Source organism: Podarcis tiliguerta (genome assembly GCF_965153285.1).
Source record: "Podarcis tiliguerta genome assembly, chromosome: 7".
NCBI lineage: Eukaryota > Metazoa > Chordata > Lepidosauria > Squamata > Lacertidae > Podarcis > Podarcis tiliguerta.
In genome coordinates, this window is record NC_139540.1 from 22,180,321 (window position 1) to 22,191,534 (window position 11,214).

The 11,214-nt window shown below is 44.2% G+C and overlaps 1 long non-coding RNA gene across 1 annotated transcript; it reads left to right on the forward strand.

Annotated features, from left to right (window-relative positions):
- Positions 1-847: 847 nt before the first annotated feature.
- Positions 848-2,739, forward strand: LOC310681780. The gene is made up of 3 exons (XR_014513613.1): positions 848-1,009; positions 1,241-2,268; positions 2,642-2,739. It is a non-coding gene; the product is annotated as an uncharacterized lncRNA (long non-coding RNA).
- Positions 2,740-11,214: the final 8,475 nt, after the last annotated feature.

Below are 11,214 nucleotides of genomic sequence, written 5' to 3' on the forward strand. Positions count from 1 at the left end.
TATATAAAAACCTGAGGACTCCTTCCAGCCCTGTGATATGGCCAAACAAGCAGCTACTAATAGAATAAAATTAAAATTATACATCATATTAAGTTGTGTTATTCAGTTGAGTTACTAAAAGGACAAAGGAACTCAGACCTGCTGTCCATAGTGCTCCTGGCTGGAAGTTGTTTGGAAAAGTTCCCCCCACCCCCCAAAAAAACCTATAGAAAGACTGTAAAATAATTCAGCAGAAGTCAGTTTCCTCAGCAAGGAAGTACAAAAATGGGGGAAAGAGACTCATCTCCCTCACCCTCAATCAAGTCCAGCTGACCAATTAGCCGCTCCCAGGTCATGACTTTAAGAACAGCACAAGCAACTGGGAAGGGAGAAGAGGAATTAAGGGGAGGGGAAATATTTACTTGGGAATTCATGCTACTGGTTTTCAAGTGAGCAAAGACGGGTGTGTGGGTGTGATACTTTGATAACAACCCACCGCACAAAAAGAAATTTGTGATGCTTATGTTCAAATCATGCAGTTTCTTCTTGCAACGTTTCCACAAATATGACTCAGACAAACGTTTCCAAGGCAAACCTTTCTACAACTGCAGAGTAATGTGCCAAGGTCCAAAGGCAGAAACACCTGTATACAGTTTTATGAAGGAACTTGTCCTTCACATGATCCACAGCGATGGAAATTTGAGCTAGAGCATTCAGGGACACAGGCTAGCTCTGGCACCTTGCCTGCTTTCCTAGCTAGCAAGTGCTGCGTCAGTATTTAGGAACTAACTTGAATACACAATGAGACAATACACACTGTACCTATCCGACAAGTGCAGGTAGAGGATACTAGCAGGCACATATTAAGACAAGTCTTTAGGACAACTCAGTACACTTGTGGCAATTAAACACTGTATAAAATAAGAAGCTTGAGGACAACAGATTCAGAGTTTGAGAAGAAGGGAAATATGGAAGAGATAGCAAATAGTTACGGGCAGGCAAGTAACAGTTACTGATAATTTCTAAGCTAGTTTCAGTGTACAGTGATACCTCGGGTTACATACGCTTCAGGTTACAGACTCCGCTAACCCAGAAATAGTGCTTCAGGTTAAGCACTTTGTTTCAGGATGAGAACAGAAATCATGCTCCGGCGGTGCAGCAGCAGCAGCAGGAGGCCCCATTAGCTGAAGTGGTGCTTCAAGTTAAGAACAGTTTCAGGTTAAGAACGGACCCCCGGAACGAATTAAGTACTTAACCCAAGGTACCACTGTACTTGCTAGAATTATTTTAGCCTTGTTCTTCTCTCACTTGGTTGTTCCCCCTCTTTGTTTTCCCTCCATCCTTCTAACTCCTGGATTACTTGAGCATGTTCACATTTCTGTCCATTCAGCAACAGCTCACACAAATGCTTCTATCTTTGTTGCAGCTCAGAGTGCCATTTGAAATGGCTGCATTAAAAAGAAGGAAGTCTGCCACTGCAATTTCAACATATTGAGGATGGGAGTGGCATTTCTCTTTTCACCTCTGCTTTCCTTCCCCACCAAAGGTTTTGGTCTTCTTCACACCATCAACCAATGGTAGTGTCCAGGTCACCCAGTGCAATTTTTCTAGTTCCCTACCATATTTCTTCTTCATCTCGTAATCCATATCACATTGCAGATAAAGCTGATTGTGTACACAGGGCCACCTCCCAGGTTTGATATCTGTAGCTTTAACTGGCCAGATAAATGACTGCAGTCCTCTTTCCACTTTGAAACTATCTGCATCAACCTCATAAAATTCTCATGGACCTTGACTTTAACACATGACCAAAGGAGATCATCATGATATGTGGATAGGGGAGGGGGGAGCAATATACTGAAGGAAAAGAGAAGAGGATCTAAGGCAGGAAAGAAAGAAAAACAAAGTAAAAACAAGCTCTGATGTACCCAGAACCTGTTTGGAAAGCATGTAAACTATGTGCTTTCTCCCTAGTAACACTCTGTAGCATGACAACAAGCACCCAGACTGTGTCATTCTAGTGCAAATTGTTCTGCAACAGACTCCAAGGTTTTATTTAGAGGTAAAGGTCAGTTCTTAATTGCTTCTGCTTAAAAACAAAGCATGCATGCATCACATCACTAAATTAAGGCAGGAGGAGAACAAGCGCAGCTGGGTGTGTGGCTAATCTATGAGAAATACCTGAAACATTAAGTCCAGAACACTGCTCTTGTTTTTTTGTCTGCAAGAGTAAACACAGTATAAGAAGAAAACAAAGTTTAGGATTATGGCTGCTAACACATTTAAAAGGTAAAGGTACCCCTGCCCGTACGGGCCAGTCTTGCCAGACTCTAGGGTTGTGCGCTCATCTCACTCTATAGGCCGGGAGCCAGCGCTGTCCGAAGACACTTCCGGGTCACGTGGCCAGCGTGACAAGCTGCATCTGGAGAACCAGCGCAGCACATGGAACGCCGGTTACCTTCCCGCTGGTAAGCGGTCCCTATTTATCTACTTGCACCCGGGGGTGCTTTCGAACTGCTAGGTTGGCAGGCGCTGGGACCGAACGACGGGAGCGCACCCCACCGCGGGGATTCGAACCGCCGACCATGCGATCGGCAAGTCCTAGGTGCTGAGGTTTTACCCACAGCGCCACCCGCGTCCCTTTTGCTAACACATTTACCAGGGAATAAAGTCTGTGGAACTTACTTCTGGGTAAACATGATTGAATTGTACTGTAAGTATGCTTTCTAGTTAGAAGCTTGACAGGCATAGGCAAACTCGCCCTCCAGATGTTTTGAGACTACAACTCCCATCATCCCTAGCTAACAGGACCAGTGGTATGCCTATGCCTGGTACAAGACTTAAGATCTGGGGTTATAATAATGAGAAGCAGTGCATACTGTATACAACTTTTGAGTCACACTTAGCTGGTATGTAAAGCAAAAGTCCACTGCTACTCATACATATATGCTCTATTTATGTAGGAGGTCTCATTTTTCACATTCACACATGCCTCAAATCATCTTCTCTCCTCACCAAGTACTAGGGAAGCTGATGTTTCAGTCCTGCTCCCTCCCCTTATGTGCAAACCAAAGCAGGGTTTCAGATCCAGACTTGGGATATGACACAAAGGGTTGTGAATGTTGCACAACATGACATGTGCTTCCCTCAGAGCAGCTTCCTCTAAACTACCGAAATATTGTAAGTACAGTACCTTAATTTTAAAGAACAAAATGCTAGCCTGCCACTGAATGGCTAGTGGAGAAACTCACTGCTTAGGCATTTGCTGAGGGTTCAGTTGACGATGCCAGAAAAACACTAAAAACATTAAGTACGCCATGTTTGATAAATTGCACTCTTTGATCAACAGGAAACATGCAGGCTAACTAAAAGGGCATCTGATTTGGCTTATGCATGCTGGCAATCAATATTAAGACATGACTCTGGAACAACATCAACATGGTCCATAAAGTCATGAATTTTAGCCTTGGTTCTGCCCCAGATCCATCATGGATTCATTAACTACTATCTCAGACAAGTCACCATCAGCCTTAAATTTTTTTTTGTTAGGGAACAGGCTAAACTGGAGATTAAACAGGCGGGTTGTAAACAGAACTCCTGGCTTCTCACTACATAACCCTGTACAAATATTTCTATCTGCTTTCTCTTGTTTTGCATCAGTCCCTGCTTCTGTGCACGTGCGAATCTTGGCAAAGCCTACTGAGTGCACATTTATCTGTGAAGCAGATGTATTTGCTTACCAGGTCGACAACAGAACCATAGAATAATAGAACTGTAGAGTCCAACCCCCTGCAATGCAGGAATCTTAGCTTAGTCCATCCAACCTCTGCTTAAAACCCTCCAAGGAAGGATACTCCACTACTCCTGAGGGAGTCCATTCCACCGTCAAACAGCTCTTACTGTCAGAAAGTCCTTTCTGATGTTTAGTCGGAATCTCCTTTCTTGTAACTTGAAGCCATTGGTTTGGGTCTTAGCCTCCAGAGCAGGAGAAAACAAGCTTGCATCATGTGACAGTCCTTTAGATATTTGAAAATAGCTATCATATTTCCTCTGTGTCTCGTCTATTCCAGGCTAAACACACACAACTTTCTAGACCGTTCCTCATAAGGCTTGGTTTCCAGACCTTTTTTCATTTTTGTGCCCACCTCTGCATATGTTCCAGCTTGTCAATATTCTTCTTAAATTGTGGTGACCAGAACTGGACACAGTATTCCAGGTGTGGTCTGACTAAGGCAAAATAGAGCGGTTCTATTACTACCTTTGATCGGGACACTATACTTTTGCTGATGCAGCTTAGAATAGTATGAGCTCTTTTCTTTTTGCTGATGCATCACACTGTTGACTCATGTTAAGCTTGTGGTCTATGAAGACTCCTAAATCCTTTCCACATGTACCACTGGCAATCCAGGTGCCCCACATCTTATATTTGTGCAGCCAGTTCTTCCTGCCTAAGTGCAGAACCTTAAAATTGTCCCTACTGAAATTCATTCTGTTAGTCTGGGCCCAGTTCTCCAATTTGTTAAGGTCATCTTGAATCCTGATTGTTGTTGTTGCTGCTGCTGCTGCTGCAGTATTGGCTACCCCTCCCAGTTTGATGTCATATGCAAATTTGATAAGCATCCCCTCAATTCCTTCATCCAAGTCGTTTATAATTATTCTGTGTTTGAATCTGAATAAACACTGAAGTCTAGGATCTCTCTCACACACATACAATTTTGAGAACAGTTTTCTTATGTGGAGCTATTTTTTACCATGCCTTAATTAAAATTTGATTGGGCTTCTGGGGGTGAGATAAAATTGCTTTGTCAACAGCCAGTTGGCCATTCATAATTTAAAAAGCTGGTGGTATCATTTGTTCAGTAGTCAACATTCTGCCCATTAAACTTGGCAGTGAACAGTAACAATCTCCATGCAATGTTTTTAAATGTTGCTCAAGGAAGGACCCTAGCTAAAGAAATCACAGAAAAGAAACAACAACAACAATGGTATAGTAACTATTGTTTTGCTACGAAAAAAACAAACGAGGCACTTTGCTAAGTGCTGTTTGATCCAGACCCAAAACCAAAAAGAGGAATGTCTTACCACAAAGGATTAGCAAGGTATAAAACATACAAAATAGAGGATGCACCAAGTAACAACTGCTTTTGTTGTTGTTTAGTTGTGTCCGACTCTTCGTGACCCCATGGACCAGAGCACGCCAGGCACTTCTGTCTTCCACTGCCTCCCGCAGTTTGGTCAGACTCATGCTGGTAGCTTCGAGAATGCTGTCCAACCATCTTGTCCCCTCTGTCGTTCCCTTCTCCTTGTGCCCTCCATCTTTCCCAACATCAGGGTCTTTTCCAGGGAGTCTTCTCTTTTCATAAGGTGGCCAAAGTATTGGAGCCTCAGCTTCAGGATCTGTCCTTCAAGTGAGCACTCAGGGCTGATTTCCTTAAAGATGGAAAGGTTTGATCTTCTTGCTGTCCATGGGACTCTCAAGAGTCTCCTCCAACATCATAATTCAAAAGCATCAATATCAACACTGAACTGGAACTGTGCATATGAGTTGCTGGATTCTGGAAGGGGTCTGCTATCTAGACCCAGAAGAAGTTACATTTGCAACATGGGCTGATTTCCTCCCAACCTTAAGGAACAGATTTAATGGAGAGGCCAAGAGTGCAGGTGGGAAGAAGAGAAAGTGGGGAAATTACACCGGATAGCTAAAAGTTGTTGCACTAATGTTAACTGATTGACTGGATACTGCCCACTGTACTTACTTCCCCTACTTTCCCCCCACTGGGTGGTGGTGGTTGATAATAACTGAAATCACAGGTGATGGGGGAAGGAGATTTAACCCTTTCCTCACAAGGATCGGTGTCTCATGACACCTAATGGCATGGCTACTGCGTATTACACTAGCTGCAGCTTCCAGAATGTCCTTAACAAGCATACCCCATGTAGAATGCATTGCAGTAATCAAATCGAGAGGTTATTAGTGCATGGATTACTGAGGTCAGGATCTCATGATCCAGTTAACAGCTGCAGAGGCAACCTGCATCTCTACTGACAGCCTTGACTTGAGGAAAACCCTTATTGTTCTTTTTGGGAAGTGCAACCAAAATGGTCAAAGGCCTGGAAACGATGCCTTATGAGGAATGGCTAAGGGAGCTGGGCATGTTTAGCCTGGAGAAGAGGAGGTTAAGGGGTGATATGATAGCCATGTTCAAATATATAAAAGGATGTCATATAGAGGAGGGAGAAAGGTTGTTTTCTGTTGCTCCAGAGAAGCGGACACAGAGTAATGGATCCAAACTACAAGAAAGAAGATTCCACCTAAACATTAGGAAGAACTTCCTGACAGTAAGAGCTGTTCGACAGTGGAATTTGCTGCCAAGGAGTGTGGTGGAGTCTCCTTATTTGGAGGTCTTTAAGCAGAGGCTTGACAACCATATGTCAGGAGTGCTTTGATGGTGTTTCCTGCTTGGCAGGGGGTTGGACTCGATGGCCCTTGTGGTCTATTCCAACTCTACGATTCTATGATTCTATGATTCAAACCTATCCAGAGCAAGCCATCTAACAAATTTCAGGACTTGAGAATCACCTACACCTGCGATCATCATCTGTGATCATCCTGTGCCCCCTCCATCAGTCTAGTGGGTGGCAACAGGAGAACGGGCCTCTCCTGCTGCCTTCATTACATATATTTAGGCACCAGGCCAAATCATTCCTCTTCTCACAGGCCTTTGGTTAATTAAACAATCTATGGCCTTTTCAACTGGGGGGTAGGGGTATTGGTTCTGTCTGTTACTATGCTATATATTTTTGTGTTTTTATATTGTAAACTGTCCTGTGATCCTTGGATGAAGGGGTTATAGAAATTTAATAAGTAATAGTAGTAATAGTAATAATAATACCTTCAGCACCTGCGTCTTGAACAGATTCAGTTTATTGGTCCCATTTGGTCCATCACTGCCTCTAAGCATCTAAGCACAGCCTCTCCTAATTCATATGGAATGGAGAGATAAAGCAGAGTGTTTCTAGCAACTCAATGACACTGTACCCCAAATTGCCATGTTCCCCTCTCCTCTCCCTTGCTTTGACCAGTGTCGGATGCAGACATGCTGCCACTTTCTCCAGCTTAAGGCACATGCCTGGAGCTTGTTATACTGTAAATATAAGTATTTTGCTTGCATGGTTCTTACTGCTACTGTTGCTGTGAACCAATGCATGGATATAAAGTAAGTAAATCCTATTTTTAAACTTACTTCGCAGGTTGTTGCCTGATTCTTTATTAAGCAGAGTAAGAAAGGGGGACACCTTGCTTCAGAGGTGGACTTGCTCAAAACAAGGCTGTGTCGTCTAATTCCTATGCTTTTATTGCCAAGGATGGGATTTTGAAACTCTGATCAATCAACACACATGGGAACCTGGAAGGATAAATCGCAATTACTATATCCTCTCCTACCCACTAAGACCCAGCCCAACTTCAGTCCTTTCACTTGCAATCATACTGTGAATGTTGCTTTATTATGGCCTGATGTGTTCACCAGCGGCACCACATGGTAGGAGGGAAGGTTGGCATGGCTACCGAATACTTGTTGGTTGAGGGGTGGTTCAGAGTGGGTGACGGTTTCCAGTTTTCTGTTAACCCTGTTCTTTAAAGAGCACGGCTGCAGCTCCCTCTGCCCATCACCCTGCCAATTACATCAGCTCAGAGCTCCCTCCTGTCTCCCTTTACACAGCAGTGGCGTAGCGTGGGGGGTGCAGGGGGGGCCGGCCGCACCGGGCGCAACATCTGGGGGTTAGGGTTAGGGGGCACAAATCCACGGGTTAGGGGGTGCAAATTACTTGCCTTGCCCCAGGTGCTGACAACCCACGCTACGCCACTGTTACACAGACACATATTACGTCCTTGAGGGTCTCAGTGCAAAATACAGGAAAGTCCATTTACAGTGAGTTTAGCAGGACAAAATTTGCCACAGTGCAGAAATATTAATAAGTAAAGTACAAATGCAAACAATAGCAGCCTCCTCACAAGCAGCTTATTTTTTTTTATTTTTTTAAATTAAGGATTTTCTTGTTTTACAGAAGTAAGTGTAATGCCAGCAGCTTATTTTATCTCACAAAGAGCAATGTAAGTTAACAGCAGACCAGATATTCAATATCCCTACCCTTATCCTCCTCTTTCAAAGCTCCATTCTCACCAGGATTTCACCTACTTTCCCCTCTGCCAGCTTTCTGCTCTCACCAAAGGGTCCTAGGGATGGTGCAATACTCACCCCATGCAATTCCCCCACTCTCTGACTCTCCCCCAGACAGGAGTCTTCCCTTCTATGTGCCTTAAAGCAGAAAGGGTCAAGCGCCTCTGCACTTTTATGGTTTCTCCATCCACTTTTGCTGCTCTGACTCAGAAGCTGCAGTTATCACAATGCATAGATCTGTTTATGTTCACTGAGCTGGCCCAGCACATTCCAAATTTCCTTGGTATATTATCTTCACAATTCCGCACTGCTACATCGATGGAATGCGACCTTGAAGCCGAACTTGTGGCTTTCTGAGAAACTATGGAAGTCAAAGATATCCACAATAATAAAAGCGATCATAAGTTACCGAAAGCAATAAATTTTGCTTTCTTAATAGCTAATAATAATAATAATAATAGGCTATTAAGAAAGCTGTTTAGGTCTCATCTCACCAAATATGGGGGCACGGTAATGCAGTGGTGAGGACTAAGCCCATTCCAAAACAGATGTGTGTTTATAAGGGGCCCTAGTACAGCTGTCAGGCAACCAAGAAAGAGCCAGCACAAACAAAAGTGTTAATCAGATGCGAGATGTATTAATTTAAATTCTTACTCCGGCAAAGGCTCTCTGGGTGGCTGAGGACAAGCCAGATTCACAACTAAGGGATGGATGGTACCACAGCACCCAATGAGACAGGATTCTAACAAACATTGCCCACAACCAAATTTAACATTCATTGTGCTGGCTCTTTTCCTGATTGGAAAGACATTAACTACTAGTTTGATCCGAACTTAGTGCTTAGAAGTATCATGTCAACTCACACTGTGTCATATTCAGCCAAAGCTGTGGATTCACATACATATTCATACTAGATGACAAGGCGTGATCACAGGAGCAGCACACTTGCACTGAAATTGACACGCTATCACACAGCTATCACACCCTTCATCGCTTCTCCTCTTAGGGCCTTACCTTTCTTTCTTTCTTTCTTGTTTCGTATCAGAATGCCAAAATAAGTGCATATGCAGCTCGTAGTTCATATACTCTCAGTATAAAAAGCATGTACAGTCCTCCTGCTCACCAGCATAATTGAAAGGAAACCATGACTCATCTCCATTTTGCAGAAGCAAAATGAAGCTGAGTCCAGTGCTTCTCCTGACGTTTCTCTATAACTTTGGCAGATTATAATCCACAGCGTTTCAGATGTGTTTGTGGAAGGGGGGGTTATTGGTGTGTTTTTTTTGGTTTTTTTTTTGTTATGCATTGTGTGCTCTCATTTTGTATATGTATGTTGTAGACAACCCTTGAATGATAAAAAATATAAACCAAAAGAAATACATTAGCAGAAAAATGAATCCACCTAAGTACAGTGGTACCTTGGGTTACCGTTTTTTTCGCCTTATAGGACGCACCGGCCCATAGGACACACCTAGTTTTTTGGGCAGAAATCAAGGGGAAAATTTTTATTTCCCCCCCCAGGTTTGCGCAGCCATCCCCAAGCTAGAAGAGGGAGATGGAGCGCTCCGTCTCCCTCTTCTGCCTTCAGGGACAGCCTCTCTAGCCTCCGTGGGGCACCGGCTTGCCCCGCTGTCCCCCGAGCTTGTGGGGCTGGTGATGGGGAGAAGCAAGCTTGCTTCTCCCCCTCCCCCCGCCAGCCTCCAGACCAGGTCCGGGAATAGCGGGGTGGCGGCGCTCCGTCTCCCCGCTATCCCCCGAGCTTGTGGGGCTGGCGGGGGGTGGGGAAGTAAGCTTGCTTCTCCCCCCCGCCAGCCTCCAGATCAGGTTGGGGAATAGCGGGGTGGCGGCGCTGCGCCTCCCCGCTGTCCCCCGAGCTTGTGGGCTGCAGGCTGCTGCCCGCAAGCCTTGCGAGCCCGTGGGACCTCCCACCGGGCTTGCAAGGCTTGCGGATAGCTTCCTGAAGCCTGGAGAGCGAGCGCACCGACTCCTCTCGCTCTCCAGGCTTCAGCGAAAGCCTGCATTCCGCCCATAGGACACACACACATTTCCCCTTTATTTTGGGAGGGGAAAAAGTGTGTCCTATAGGGCGAAAAATATGGTAAGTACTTAATTCGTTCCGGAGGTCCGTACTTAACCTGAAACTGTTCTTAACCTGAAGCACCGCTTTAGCTGATGGGGCCTCCTGCTGCCGCCGCGCCACAGGAACACGATTTCTATTCTAATCCTGAAGCAAAGTTATTAACCTGAGGCACTATTTCTGGGTTAGTGGAGTCTGTAACCTGAAGCGTATGTAACCTGAGGTACCACTGTACAATCATAGGACAGATAAAAGAGCCACACATTATCTACTGTGGAATCCAAGAACACTTCTTATCCAGAAAAAACAGCAACATCTTACTTAATACCACACTAATAGCCAAACAGGAATGAATCCTTATTGCGAGCAATGGTAGTGGCAATGAGTAGGGATTTAAGACATTCACACCGTAGTCATACGTGTAACATATAGGACTTGTGGCACAATCCTAGCTGTGTTTACTCAGAAGGAAGTATCACTGAACCTACTTCAAAACCAACACTTTGCATCTCTTCATTTAGGTGTGTCAGACGTTGGGGGCACCTAATTCTGCATTGAAAACTACAGGCAAGAACAAGGCATGTAGACCAAAATGATATAAAGCACTGAAATGTTTGTTCAGAGATATTAAATTAAGATCAAAGAGAAACAAACGTAAACAGTAATAATTTAGGGTTAACACTGCAACCTGAACTCTTCTGAAGCCAGCATAAACAAAAATTGAACTCTGTTTTGGATTCTATGTATTACAGCAAACAAAGAACAGAAAGGAGGACAGGAATACCTGAGATTAAACAGGCTGCTACAACTTTTTCCACAGAATATGGCAAAACATGCTAGATATTCAGAGCAGCATGAAGTGGGTGGGCTGTGATGTCCATAAAAACTGACATGGATAGTCAGCTAAGATTTTTTCCAGAACAACTTGGCTCAGCCAGTAGCTGCACAACAGAATTTCCACACTGAGGCTAAGAAAGG